Source organism: Rutidosis leptorrhynchoides, chromosome 10 (assembly GCF_046630445.1).
Source record: "Rutidosis leptorrhynchoides isolate AG116_Rl617_1_P2 chromosome 10, CSIRO_AGI_Rlap_v1, whole genome shotgun sequence".
In the NCBI taxonomy this organism is placed as follows: domain Eukaryota; kingdom Viridiplantae; phylum Streptophyta; class Magnoliopsida; order Asterales; family Asteraceae; genus Rutidosis; species Rutidosis leptorrhynchoides.
The window spans coordinates 154,087,296-154,101,843 of record NC_092342.1 but is presented as its reverse complement, the minus strand read 5'-3'; positions in this window follow the sequence as shown (position 1 = coordinate 154,101,843).

Sequence of the window (14,548 nt, the reverse complement as noted above, 5' to 3'; positions counted from 1 at the left end):
CAATACACTTATCAAAATACTTCTACTTAACAAAAATGCTTACAATTACATCCTCGTTCAGTTTCATCAACAATTCTACTCGTATGCACCCGTATTCGTACTCATACAATACACAGCTTTTAGATGTATGTACTATTAGTATATACACTCTAATGATCAGCTCTTAGCAGCCCATGTGAGTCACCTAACACATGTGGGAACCATCATTTGGCAACTAGCATGAAATATCTCATAAAATTACAAAAATATGAGTAATCATTCATGACTTATTTACATGAAAACAAAATTACATATCCTTTATATCTAATCCATACACCAACGACCAAAAACACCTACAAACACTTTCATTCTTCAATTTTCTTCATCTAATTGATCTCTCTCAAGTTCTATCTTCAAGTTCTAAGTGTTCTTCAAAAATTCTACAAGTTCTAGTTACATAAAATCAAGAATACTTTCAAGTTTGCTAGCTCACTTCCAATCTTGTAAGGTGATCATCCAACCTCAAGAAATCTTTGTTTCTTACAGTAGGTTATCATTCTAATACAAGGTAATAATCATATTCAAACTTTGGTTCAATTTCTATAACTATAACAATCTTATTTCAAGTGATGATCTTACTTGAACTTGTTTTCGTGTCATGATTCTGCTTCAAGAACTTCGAGCCATCCAAGGATCCGTTGAAGCTAGATCTATTTTTCTCTTTTCCAGTAGGTTTATCCAAGGAACTTAAGATAGTAATGATGTTCATAACATCATTCGATTCATATATATAAAGCTATCTTATTCGAAGGTTTAAACTTGTAATCACTAGAACATAGTTTAGTTAATTCTAAACTTGTTCGCAAACAAAAGTTAATCCTTCTAACTTGAATTTTAAAATCAACTAAACACATGTTCTATATCTATATGATATGCTAACTTAATGATTTAAAACCTGGAAACGCGAAAAACACCGTAAAACTGGATGTACGCCGTCGTAGTAACACCGCGGGCTGTTTTGGGTTAGTTAATTAAAAACTATGATAAACTTTGATTTAAATGTTGTTATTCTGAGAAAATGATTTTTATTATGAACATGAAACTATATCCAAAAATTATGGTTAAACTCAAAGTGGAAGTATGTTTTCTAAAATGGTCATCTAGACGTCGTTCTTTCTACTGAAATGACTACCTTTACAAAAATGACTTGTAACTTATTCTTCCGACTATAAACCTATACTTTTTCTGTTTAGATTCATAAAATAGAGTTTAATATAAAACCATAGCAATTTGATTCACTCAAAACGGATTTAAAATGAAGAAGTTATGGGTAAAACAAGATTGGATAATTTTTCTCATTTTAGCTACGTGAAAATTGGTAACAAATCTATTCCAACCATAACTTAATCAACTTGTATTGTATATTATGTAATCTTGAGATACCATAGACACGTATACAATGTTTTGACCTATCATGTCGACACATCTATATATATTTCGGAACAACCATAGACACTCTATATGTGAATGTTGGAGTTAGCTATACAGGGTTGAGGTTGATTCCAAAATATATATAGTTTGAGTTGTGATCAATACTGAGATACGTATACACTGGGTCGTGGATTGATTCAAGATAATATTTATCGATTTATTTCTGTACATCTAACTGTGGACAACTAGTTGTAGGTTACTAACGAGGACAGCTGACTTAATAAACTTAAAACATCAAAATATATTAAAAGTGTTGTAAATATATTTTGAACATACTTTGATATATATGTATATATTGTTATAGGTTCGTGAATCAACCAGTGGCCAAGTGTTACTTCCCGACGAAGTAAAAATCTGTGAAAGTGAGTTATAGTCCCACTTTTAAAATCTAATATTTTTGGGATGAGAATACATGCAGGTTTTATAAATGATTTACAAAATAGACACAAGTACGTGAAACTACATTCTATGGTTGAATTATCGAAATCGAATATGCCCCTTTTTATTAAGTCTGGTAATCTAAGAATTAGGGAACAGACACCCTAATTGACGCGAATCCTAAAGATAGATCTATTGGGCCTAACAAACCCCATCCAAAGTACCGGATGCTTTAGTACTTCGAAATTTATATCATATCCGAAGGGTGTCCCGGAATGATGGGAATATTCTTACATATGCATCTTGTTAATGTCGGTTACCAGGTGTTCACCATATGAAGGATTTTTATCTCTATGTATGGGATGTGTATTGAAATATGAAATCTTGTGGTCTATTATTATGATTTGATATATATAGGTTAAACCTATAACTCACCAACATTTTTTGTTGACGTTTTAAGAATGTTTATTCTCAGGTGATTATTAAGAGCTTCCGCTGTCGTATACTTAAATAAGGACGAGATTTGGAGTCCATGCTTGTATGATATTGTGTAAAAACTGCATTCAAGAAACTTATTTTGTTGTAACATATTTGTATTATAAACCATTATGTAATGGTCATGTGTAAACAGTATATTTTAGATTATCATTATTTGATAATCTACGTAAAGCTTTTTAAACCTTTATTGATGAAATAAAGGTTATGGTTTGTTTTAAAATGAATGCAGTCTTTGAAAAAAGTCTCATATAGAGGTCAAAACCTCGCAACGAAATCAATTAATATGGAACATTTTTAATCAATAAGAACGGGACATTTCAACGAAGGTAGTAAAAATTTCGATGGTAAACATAAACACCAAACAATAGCAATTTACGATGGCCCATGGTGATATTTTAGGTTTGCAGCTTGAACCGAAATAGAAATATAAATGCAACAGTATAAAAATCATTTTGTGTTCTTGTTGTTCATGGAGGTTTACAAAATGTGATTCGGTCGTGTGATGGGTAGAAAACAAACACGACAGGGGATATTGGAGAAGAAATGAAATAGTAGCGGCAGAGATAATGGTTTCGTGGTGATGATGATGGGTGTTTGTTTCGGCCAGCAATAATTAAGAGAGAAAGATATAATCGAAGGAGATTGTCACCGAACAACTGCAACATACGATGATTAACAGGGATCAACATGATGGTTTGTGGGTGGGTTTTACAAGGTGGTGATGATGGGTTAACATAAACGGGAAGCAAGAAAACGGTGTTACAAAAGATAGAATAGAAAGATAGAGTGATTGATAGATGGGTTTGTATGTGTACGTTCATGGATATGTACATGTATATATTATATATATTAAGAAAGTGGGGTGGAGAAAAGATAAGAAACAAAACATGCACAGTAATGATAATTCACATGAAAACAGTATGTAGCCGAGTATTTGGATTCATTCTACCGACAGTTTATCTCGGATGGCTATATCGTGCCCATTGCTAAACAATTAACGTATAAAATTGTTCCTAAAAATCCCAAATTTTTAGCTTAAATAAAATTAATTATTTCAGTCATTAACTGTTTGAAACCTGACCAAAAAGATTGGGTAATTATTTATTTTCTGTTCCAAATAATATGTACGGAGTACTAATATTTAAACTTAAAAATGTAAAAATATTTTTAACAAATCTAAAATCTTCGTAATCGATTTATACTCCAACTTTTATTTTAATCCTTCATGAACATGTACAATATCTATATTAAAACTAACAAAACATCAACGGAGTGTTACTGACGTTTATTAATTAAGCTCGAAATTAATTATCTTTAATATATTCTCTCTCTCTCTCTCTATATATATATATATATATACATATATATATATATATATATATATATATATATATATATATATATATATATATATATATATATATATATATATATATAACTAATTTTAATTATTAATTTTAAGTAAATAAATATATTAATTATATCTTTTTAAACAAATAAATATAATATTATATATTTACAAGTATTATTTATATATAAATATAAATATCTATATATCTATATTTAATAACATAATAGTTTTTATTACGTCGTATATTATTTTACATATTTATTTCCTACCATTAAATCATATAATATTTCAAATAATATTTCAAATTATTATTTATATATACATTTAATTATATATGTATTTATTTACAATTAGTTGTTCGTGAATCGTTGGGAATGGTTGAAGGTCATTTGAATATATGAAACAGTTCAAAATTTTTGAGACTCAACCTAACAGACTTTGCTTATCGTGTTGAAAATACAATATCGTATCGAGAGTTTGGTTTAAAATTAGTTAAAATTTTCCGGGTCACTACAGTACCTACCCGTTAAAGAAATTTGATCCCGAAATTTGATCCCGGTCGTCATGGCTAACATTAAAAATGTTTTCATGACGAATATAAATTGATAAAATAGAATTTTATCACCGTTGCATAATATAGATAAGATAATTCGATCATGCAAAGAGTACGAATGAAGCTATCACAAAAGTGTGAAATGAAAAATAAAGATTCGTCTTGACTTTTGCGTAGTCACGGTTGATTTTCGAAATTCAAGGAATATAAAGAAAATGTTCTAAGCAGAAAGGAAATGTAATAGCACAATTGATTAGTAAACTATTGGAATTACGGAGAGAACAGAAATATCAAGGAAATATTTTCGTGATATGCTTAGAGATTAAGTAGAATGAAAGAGTCGTGTAACATGGCACATGATGAGGATAAGGTCTGTGAATCATCATCACGTTACATTAGAAATTTAGCATGACTTACTGTAATATAATCACGTTGATCAAGTGTCATTATATTATACTAACTCATGCTTCAGTTCCCAACACTACTTCAAAGTCATTCATAATTCAAACTTCAATTTTAAAGAAATTTAGAAACTAAAGTAGTTTTCTTTATGATGTAATATAGATAGCACGAAGAGATAAATAATTTCGGACGAGAATATTTATGAAAATATCTTCAGAAATATCGAAGATATTTATGATGATATTTTGGAATTTCTAAGTTCGATGGTTGATGAAGAAAAAATTTTCGCAAGATTTTAGAGTCAGAAGCAAGGTATTCGATAATGACTTCAGTAGATAATGAATCATTTGGATTCTTTGAAGGCAGGTTTAGTATTTGTGATTTTTCGACAGCCTCCTTCATGGTTTGCTCAATTCGTTTTCCAGTTCCGACATTTCTGAGCTTTGCTAACATACAATTCTTTATCATCAAACTTTTGGCTGTTAAGGTCGTTTACAGTTTTCGTTGCTTCATTCGACTTTTAAAAATTCAGAGTATTGATTAGCAGACTGGGTGCTTTTCATAATGGAAGATCATAATTCTAAGAGATAAAGGTTAAATGTATACATATAACTGTTGATGTACGCATGCTGCGAGATTTTAAAATACTGATTGCCGATTCTCGATAATTGGTGTGGCTGTTCTCATTACAAGATGCAAATGAGTATATGATAGGGTTTTAATGAACAAATATAATGGTTCTTCGGAGAGGCTTAAACCAATGAGTAATGAAGTTGCTGATAAGTTTTCTGCTAACGTTTTGAGATATAAACGTTTCTTTGGTAACGATGATGAAAGGCATACTCATATATCAAGGTTATAATAAGGCTAATCTGAATGAAAAGTCGAAGTTGACTTGTTGGAGCTGTGACAAAATTTGCTACTTTGAAAAGGGATTGCGAGGTTATTTTCGATAATAACAACGCCAAAGAAGCTAGCACAGATACGTGTTAAACGTTTACTCAGATTCCGAGTGCTTTCAAGTGCATAACTATATGTATCAATCTTTTCTTTCGTAGATGAAGTACGGTTGGTTCATCCTCTCGATTGAGGTGTTTTCAAAAATTATGAAAGGCTTGAACACAGATTGTAATCTTCAAGATTCAAATGAGGTTTAAGATGAAATCAAGTGGCAAACTTGAAGAAATTTTTAGTTTCATATGTTATAATCAATATTTTAATTCATTTTAATTGTCCAATATTCGTAGTCCACAGTTTGTAGTCCACAGTTGGTAATTCAATAATTCATATACAGTTTAATATATAATATTCAAATTAATTAATACATATCGTGACCCGTATACATGTCTCATACTCGATCACAACTCAAAGTATATATATTATTGTAGAATCAACCTCAACCCTGTATAGCTAACTCGGTCATTACTGAAATGTCCCGTTCTTATTGATTAAAAACGTTCCATATTAATTGATTTCGTTGCGAGGTTTTGACCTCTATATGAGACGTTTTTCAAAGACTGCATTCATTTTTAAAACAAACCATAACCTTTATTTCATAAATAAAAGTTTAAAAAGCTTTACGTAGATTATCAAATAATGATAATCTAAAATATCCTGTTTACACACGACCATTACATAATGGTTTATAATACAAATATGTTACATCGAAATCAGTTTCTTGAATGCAGTTTTTACACAATATCATACAAACATGGACTCCAAATCTTGTCCTTATTTTAGTATGCAACAGCGGAAGCTCTTAATATTCACCTGAGAATAAACATGCTTTAAACGTCAACAAAAATGTTGGTGAGTTATAGGTTTAACCTATATATATCAAATCGTAACAATAGACCACAAGATTTCATATTTCAATACACATCCCATACATAGAGATAAAAATCATTCATATGGTGAACACCTGGTAACCGACAATAACAAGATGCATATATAAGAATATCCCCATCATTCCGGGACACCCTTCGGATATGATATAAATTTCGAAGTACTAAAGCATCCGGTACTTTGGATGGGGTTTGTTAGGCCCAATAGATCTATCTTTAGGATTCGCGTCAATTAGGGTGTCTGTTCCCTAATTCTTAGATTACCAGACTTAATAAAAAGGGGCATATTCGATTTCGATAATTCAACCATAGAATGTAGTTTCACGTACTTGTGTCTATTTTGTAAATCATTTATAAAACCTGCATGTATTCTCATCCCAAAAATATTAGATTTTAAAAGTGGGACTATAACTCACTTTCACAGATTTTTACTTCGTCGAGAAGTAAGACTTGGCCACTGTTGATTCACGAACCTATAACAATATATACATATATATTAAAGTATGTTCAAAATATATTTACAACACTTTTAATATATTTTGATGTTTTAAGTTTATTAAGTCAGCTGTCCTCGTTAGTAACCTACAACTAGTTGTCCACAGTTACATGTACAGAAATAAATCAATAAATATTATCTTGAATCAATCCACGACCCAGTGTATACGTATCTCAGTATTGATCACAACTCAAACTATATATATTTTGGAATCAACCTCAACCCTGTATAGCTAACTCCAACATTCACATATAGAGTGTCTATGGTTGTTCCGAAATATATATAGATGTGTCGACATGATAGGTCGAAACATTGTATACGTGTCTATGGTATCTCAAGATTACATAATATACAATACAAGTTGATTAAGTTATGGTTGGAATAGATTTGTTACCAATTTTCACGTAGCTAAAATGAGAAAAATTATCCAATCTTGTTTTACCCATAACTTCTTCATTTTAAATCCGTTTTGAATGAATCAAATTGCTATGGTTTCATATTGAACTGTATTTTATGAATCTAAACAGAAAAAGTATAGGTTTATAGTCGAAAAAATAAGTTACAAGTCATTTTTGTAAAGGTAGTCATTTCAGTCGAAAGAACGACGTCTAGATGACCATTTTAGAAAACATACTTCCACTTTGAGTTTAACCATAATTTTTGGATATAGTTTCATGTTCATAATAAAAATCATTTTCTCAGAATAACAACTTTTAAATCAAAGTTTATCATAGTTTTTAATTAACTAACCCAAAACAGTCCGCGGTGTTACTACGACGGCGTAAATCCGGTTTTACGGTGTTTTTCGTGTTTCCAGGTTTTAAATCATTAAGTTAGCATATCATATAGATATAGAACAGGTGTTTAGTTGATTTTAAAAGTCAAGTTAGAAGGATTAACTTTTGTTTGCGAACAAGTTTAGAATTAACTAAACTATGTTCTAGTGATTACAAGTTTAAACCTTCGAATAAGATAGCTTTATATGTATGAATCGAATGATGTTATGAACATCATTACTACCTTAATTTCCTTGGATAAACCTACTGGAAAAGAGAAAAATGGATCTAGCTTCAATGGATCCTTGGATGGCTCGAAGTTCTTGAAGCAGAATCATGACACGAAAACAAGTTCAAGTAAGATCATCACTTGAAATAAGATTGTTATAGTTATAGAAATTGAACCAAAGTTTGAATATGATTATTACCTTGTATTAGAATGATAACCTACTGTAAGAAACAAAGATTTCTTGAGGTTGGATGATCACCTTACAAGATTGGAAGTGAGCTAGCAAACTTGAAAGTATTCTTGATTTTATGAAACTAGAACTTTTGGAATTTATGAAGAACACTTAGAACTTGAAGATAGAACTTGAGAGAGATCAATTAGATGAAGAAAATTGAAGAATGAAAGTGTTTGTAGGTGTTTTTGGTCGTTGGTGTATGGATTAGATATAAAGGATATGTAATTTTGTTTTCATGTAAATAAGTCATGAATGATTACTCATATTTTTGTAATTTTATGAGATATTTCATGCTAGTTGCCAAATGATGGTTCCCACATGTGTTAGGTGACTCAAATGGGCTGCTAAGAGCTGATCATTGGAGTGTATATACCAATAGTACATACATCTAAAAGCTGTGTATTGTACGAGTACGAATACGGGTGCATACGAGTAGAATTGTTGATGAAACTGAACGAGGATGTAATTGTAAGCATTTTTGTTAAGTAGAAGTATTTTGATAAGTGTATTGAAGTCTTTCAAAAGTGTATAAATACATATTAAAACACTACATGTATATACATTTTAACTGAGTCGTTAAGTCATCGTTAGTCGTTACATGTAAGTGTTGTTTTGAAACCTTTAGGTTAACGATCTTGTTAAATGTTGTTAACTCAATGTTTATAATATCAAATGAGATTTTAAATTATTATATTATCATGATATTATCATGTATGAATATCTCTTAATATGATATATATACATTAAATGTCTTTACAACGATAATCGTTACATATATGTCTCGTTTAAAAATCATTAAGTTAGTAGTCTTGTTTTTACATATGTAGTTCATTGTTAATATACTTTATGATATGTTTTCTTATCATAGTATCATGTTAACTATATATATATATCCATATATATGTCATCATATAGTTTTTACAAGTTTTAACGTTCGTGAATCACCGATCAACTTGGGTGGTCAATTGTCTATATGAAACATATTTCAATTAATCAAGTCTTAACAAGTTTGATTGCTTAACATGTTGGAAACATTTAATCATGTAAATATCAATCTCAATTAATATATATAAACATGGAAAAGTTCGGGTCACTACAGTACCTACCCGTTAAATAAATTTCGTCCCGAAATTTTAAGCTGTTGAAGGTGTTGACGAATCTTCTGGAAATAGATGCGGGTATTTCTTCTTCGTCTGATCTTCACGCTCCCAGGTGAACTCGGGTCCTCTACGAGCATTCCATCGAACCTTAACAATTGGTATCTTGTTTTGCTTAAGTCTTTTAACCTCACGATCCATTATTTCGACGGGTTCTTCGATGAATTGAAGTTTTTCGTTGATTTGGATTTCATCTAACGGAATAGTGAGATCTTCTTTAGCAAAACATTTCTTTAAATTCGAGACGTGGAAAGTGTTATGTACAGCCGCGAGTTGTTGAGGTAACTCTAGTCGGTAAGCTACTGGTCCGACACGATCAATAATCTTGAATGGTCCAATATACCTTGGATTTAATTTCCCTCGTTTACCAAATCGAACAACGCCTTTCCAAGGTGCAACTTTAAGCATGACCATCTCTCCAATTTCAAATTCTATATCTTTTCTTTTAATGTCAGCGTAGCTCTTTTGTCGACTTTGGGCGGTTTTCAACCGTTGTTGAATTTGGATGATCTTCTCGGTAGTTTCTTGTATAATCTCCGGACCCGTAATCTGTCTATCCCCCACTTCACTCCAACAAATCGGAGACCTGCACTTTCTACCATAAAGTGCTTCAAACGGCGCCATCTCAATGCTTGAATGGTAGCTGTTGTTGTAGGAAAATTCTGCTAACGGTAGATGTCGATCCCAACTGTTTCCGAAATCAATAACACATGCTCGTAGCATGTCTTCAAGCGTTTGTATCGTCCTTTCGCTCTGCCCATCAGTTTGTGGATGATAGGCAGTACTCATGTCTAGACGAGTTCCTAATGCTTGCTGTAATGTCTGCCAGAATCTTGAAATAAATCTGCCATCCCTATCAGAGATAATAGAGATTGGTATTCCATGTCTGGAGACGACTTCCTTCAAATACAGTCGTGCTAACTTCTCCATCTTGTCATCTTCTCTTATTGGTAGGAAGTGTGCTGATTTGGTGAGACGATCAACTATTACCCAAATAGTATCAAAACCACTTGCAGTCCTTGGCAATTTAGTGATGAAATCCATGGTAATGTTTTCCCATTTCCATTCCGGGATTTCGGGTTGTTGAAGTAGACCTGATGGTTTCTGATGCTCAGCTTTGACCTTAGAACACGTCAAACATTCTCCTACGTATTTAGCAACATCGGCTTTCATACCCGGCCACCAAAAATGTTTCTTGAGATCCTTGTACATCTTCCCCATTCCAGGATGTATTGAGTATCTGGTTTTATGAGCTTCTCTAAGTACCATTTCTCTCATATCTCCAAATTTTGGTACCCAAATCCTTTCAGCCCTATACCGGGTTCCGTCTTCCCGAATATTAAGATGCTTCTCCGATCCTTTGGGTATTTCATCCTTTAAATTTCCTTCTTTTAAAACTCCTTGTTGCGCCTCCTTTATTTGAGTAGTAAGGTTATTATGAATCATTATATTCATAGATTTTACTCGAATGGGTTCTCTGTCCTTCCTGCTCAAGGCATCGGCTACCACATTTGCCTTCCCCGGGTGGTAACGAATCTCAAAGTCGTAATCATTCAATAATTCAATCCACCTACGCTGCCTCATATTCAGTTGTTTCTGATTAAATATGTGTTGAAGACTTTTGTGGTCGGTATATATAATACTTTTGACCCCATATAAGTAGTGCCTCCAAGTCTTTAATGCAAAAACAACCGCGCCTAATTCCAAATCATGCGTCGTATAATTTTGTTCGTGAATCTTCAATTGTCTAGACGCATAAGCAATCACCTTCGTTCGTTGCATTAATACACAACCGAGACCTTGCTTTGATGCATCACAATAAATCACAAAATCATCATTCCCTTCAGGCAATGACAATATAGGTGCCGTAGTTAGCTTTTTCTTCAATAACTGAAACGCTTTCTCTTGTTCATCATTCCATTCAAATTTCTTCCCTTTATGCGTTAATGCAGTCAAGGGTTTTGCTATTCTGGAAAAGTCTTGGATGAACCTTCTGTAGTAACCAGCTAGTCCTAAAAACTGGCGTATGTGTTTCGGAGTTTTCGGGGTTTCCCACTTTTCAACAGTTTCTATCTTTGCCGGATCCACCTTAATACCTTCTTTGTTCACTATGTGACCGAGGAATTGAACTTCTTCCAACCAAAATGCACACTTTGAAAACTTAGCGTACAATTCTTCCTTCCTCAATACTTCTAACACCTTTCTCAAATGTTCACCGTGTTCTTGGTCATTCTTTGAGTAAATAAGTATGTCATCAATGAAAACAATGACAAACTTGTCAAGGTATGGTCCACACACTCGGTTCATAAGGTCCATGAACACAGCTGGTGCATTAGTTAAACCAAACGGCATGACCATAAACTCGTAATGACCGTAACGTGTTCTGAAAGCAGTCTTTGGAATATCATCTTCTTTCACCCGCATTTGATGATACCCGGAACGTAAGTCAATCTTTGAATAAACAGACGAGCCTTGTAGTTGATCAAATAAGTCGTCGATTCTCGGTAGTGGGTAGCGGTTCTTGATGGTAAGTTTGTTCAACTCTCGGTAGTCGATACACAACCTGAATGTACCATCTTTCTTCTTGACAAACAAAACAGGAGCTCCCCACGGTGATGTGCTTGGTCGAATGAAACCACGCTCTAAAAGTTCTTGTAATTGGCTTTGCAGTTCTTTCATCTCGCTGGGTGCGAGTCTGTAAGGAGCACGAGCTATTGGTGCAGCTCCTGGTACAAGATCTATTTGAAATTCAACGGATCGATGTGGGGGTAATCCCGGTAATTCTTTCGGAAATACATCGGGAAATTCTTTTGCAATGGGAACATCATTGATGCTCTTTTCTTCAGTTTGTACTTTCTCGACGTGTGCTAGAACAGCATAGCAACCTTTTCTTATTAGTTTTTGTGCCTTCAAATTACTAATAAGATGTAGCTTCGTGTTGCCCTTTTCTCCGTACACCATTAAGGGTTTTCCTTTTTCTCGTATAATGCGAATTGCATTTTTGTAACAAACGATCTCCGCTTTCACTTCTTTCAACCAGTCCATACCGATTATCACATCAAAACTCCCTAACTCTACTGGTATCAAATCAATCTTAAATGTTTCGCTAACCAGTTTAATTTCTCGATTCCGACATATATTATCTGCTGAAATTAATTTACCATTTGCTAATTCGAGTAAAAATTTACTATCCAAAGGCGTCAATGGACAACTTAATTTAGCACAAAAATCTCTACTCATATAGCTTCTATCCGCACCCGAATCAAATAAAACGTAAGCAGATTTATTGTCAATAAGAAACGTACCCGTAACAAGCTCCGGGTCTTCCTGTGCCTCTATCGCATTAATATTGAAAACTCTTCCACGGCCTTGTCCATTCGTGTTCTCCTGGTTCGGGCAATTTCTAATAATGTGGCCTGGTTTTCCACATTTATAACAAACTACATTGGCATAACTTGCTCCGACACTACTTGCTCCGCCATTACTCGTTCCGACACCATTTGTTCCTTTCGTTCTATTAGCCCCTGATCCGTAGACCTCACACTTCGCCGCGCTATGACCATTTCTTTTACACTTGTTGCAAAATTTGGTGCAGAACCCCGAGTGATTCTTTTCACACCTTTGGCATAGCTGCTTCTGATTGTTGTTGTTGTTGCGGTTATTATTGTTGTTGGGATGATTGTTGTAGTTGCTGTTGTTGTTGTTGTTGTTGTTGTTGTTGTTGTTGGGCCGTTTGTTGTAGTTGCGATTGATGTTGCGATTGTTGGGATAATTGTTGCGATTATTGTTGTAATTACTGTTGTTGTTGTATTGGTGATTCTTATCACCGTTTTCCTCCCACTTTCTTTTGACTTGCTTCACATTGGCCTCTTCAGCAGTCTGTTCTTTAATTCTTTCTTCAATCTGGTTCACTAGTTTGTGAGCCATTCTACATGCCTGTTGTATGGAGGCGGGCTCGTGTGAACTTATATCTTCTTGGATTCTTTCCGGTAATCCTTTCACAAACGCGTCGATCTTCTCTTCCTCATCTTCGAATGCTCCCGGACACAATAGGCACAATTCTGTGAATCGTCTTTCGTACGTGGTAATATCAAATCCTTGGGTTCGTAACCCTCTAAGTTCTGTCTTGAGCTTATTGACCTCGGTTCTGGGACGGTACTTCTCGTTCATCAAGTGCTTGAATGCTGACCACGGTAGTGCGTACGCATCATCTTGTCCCACTTGCTCTAGATAGGTATTCCACCATGTTAACGCAGAACCTGTGAAGGTATGCGTAGCGTACTTCACTTTGTCCTCTTCAGTACACTTACTTATGGCAAACACCGATTCAACCTTCTCGGTCCACCGTTTCAATCCGATCGGTCCTTCGGTTCCATCAAATTCCAAAGGTTTGCAGGCAGTGAATTCTTTGTAGGTGCATCCTACACGATTTCCTGTACTGCTAGATCCAAGGTTATTGTTGGTATGTAGCGCAGCCTGTACTGCGGCTATGTTTGAAGCTAGAAAAGTACGGAATTCCTCTTCATTCATATTCACGGTGTGTCGAGTAGTCGGTGCCATTTCCTTCAAAATAGTTAAATGGAACAAGTTAATCATACAGAATATTAAGAGTAGTTAATAGTATTTCGTAGCATAATATGAACTCATTTATAAAAGCTTTTTCTTCATATTAGCGTTTTATAAGTTTAAATTCGGGTAGTACCTACCCGTTAAGTTCATACTTAGTAGCTAATATACAATTCAACTACTACAATTCTATATGAAAAACTGATTGTAATAATATTTCGCGTTCAAACTTTTATACAATATTTTACAAACTTACAATACCGCTTATTTTACATAAAGCATGAAATATAGCACACAATAACTTTGATACAAGATAGTTGTGAAGACAATTCTAGCTAGTACACAAGTCGTTCGGCAAAGGAAATAAAGACACGTAATTCATACGTCCAGAAACAAGTCATGCATTCTGGTTTTACTAGGACTACTTCCCATCCTTGGTCTTGTGCAACATAACCATTATGGCCGTTGATAAGACAGCGTGTTGTAACGTCATCAAAGGGACGAGGGTTACGTAATGACCAACAGTCTCGTAATAACCTAAAAACCTCATTTCTTACCCCAATTACCGACTCCGTCACTTGTGGAAACGTTTT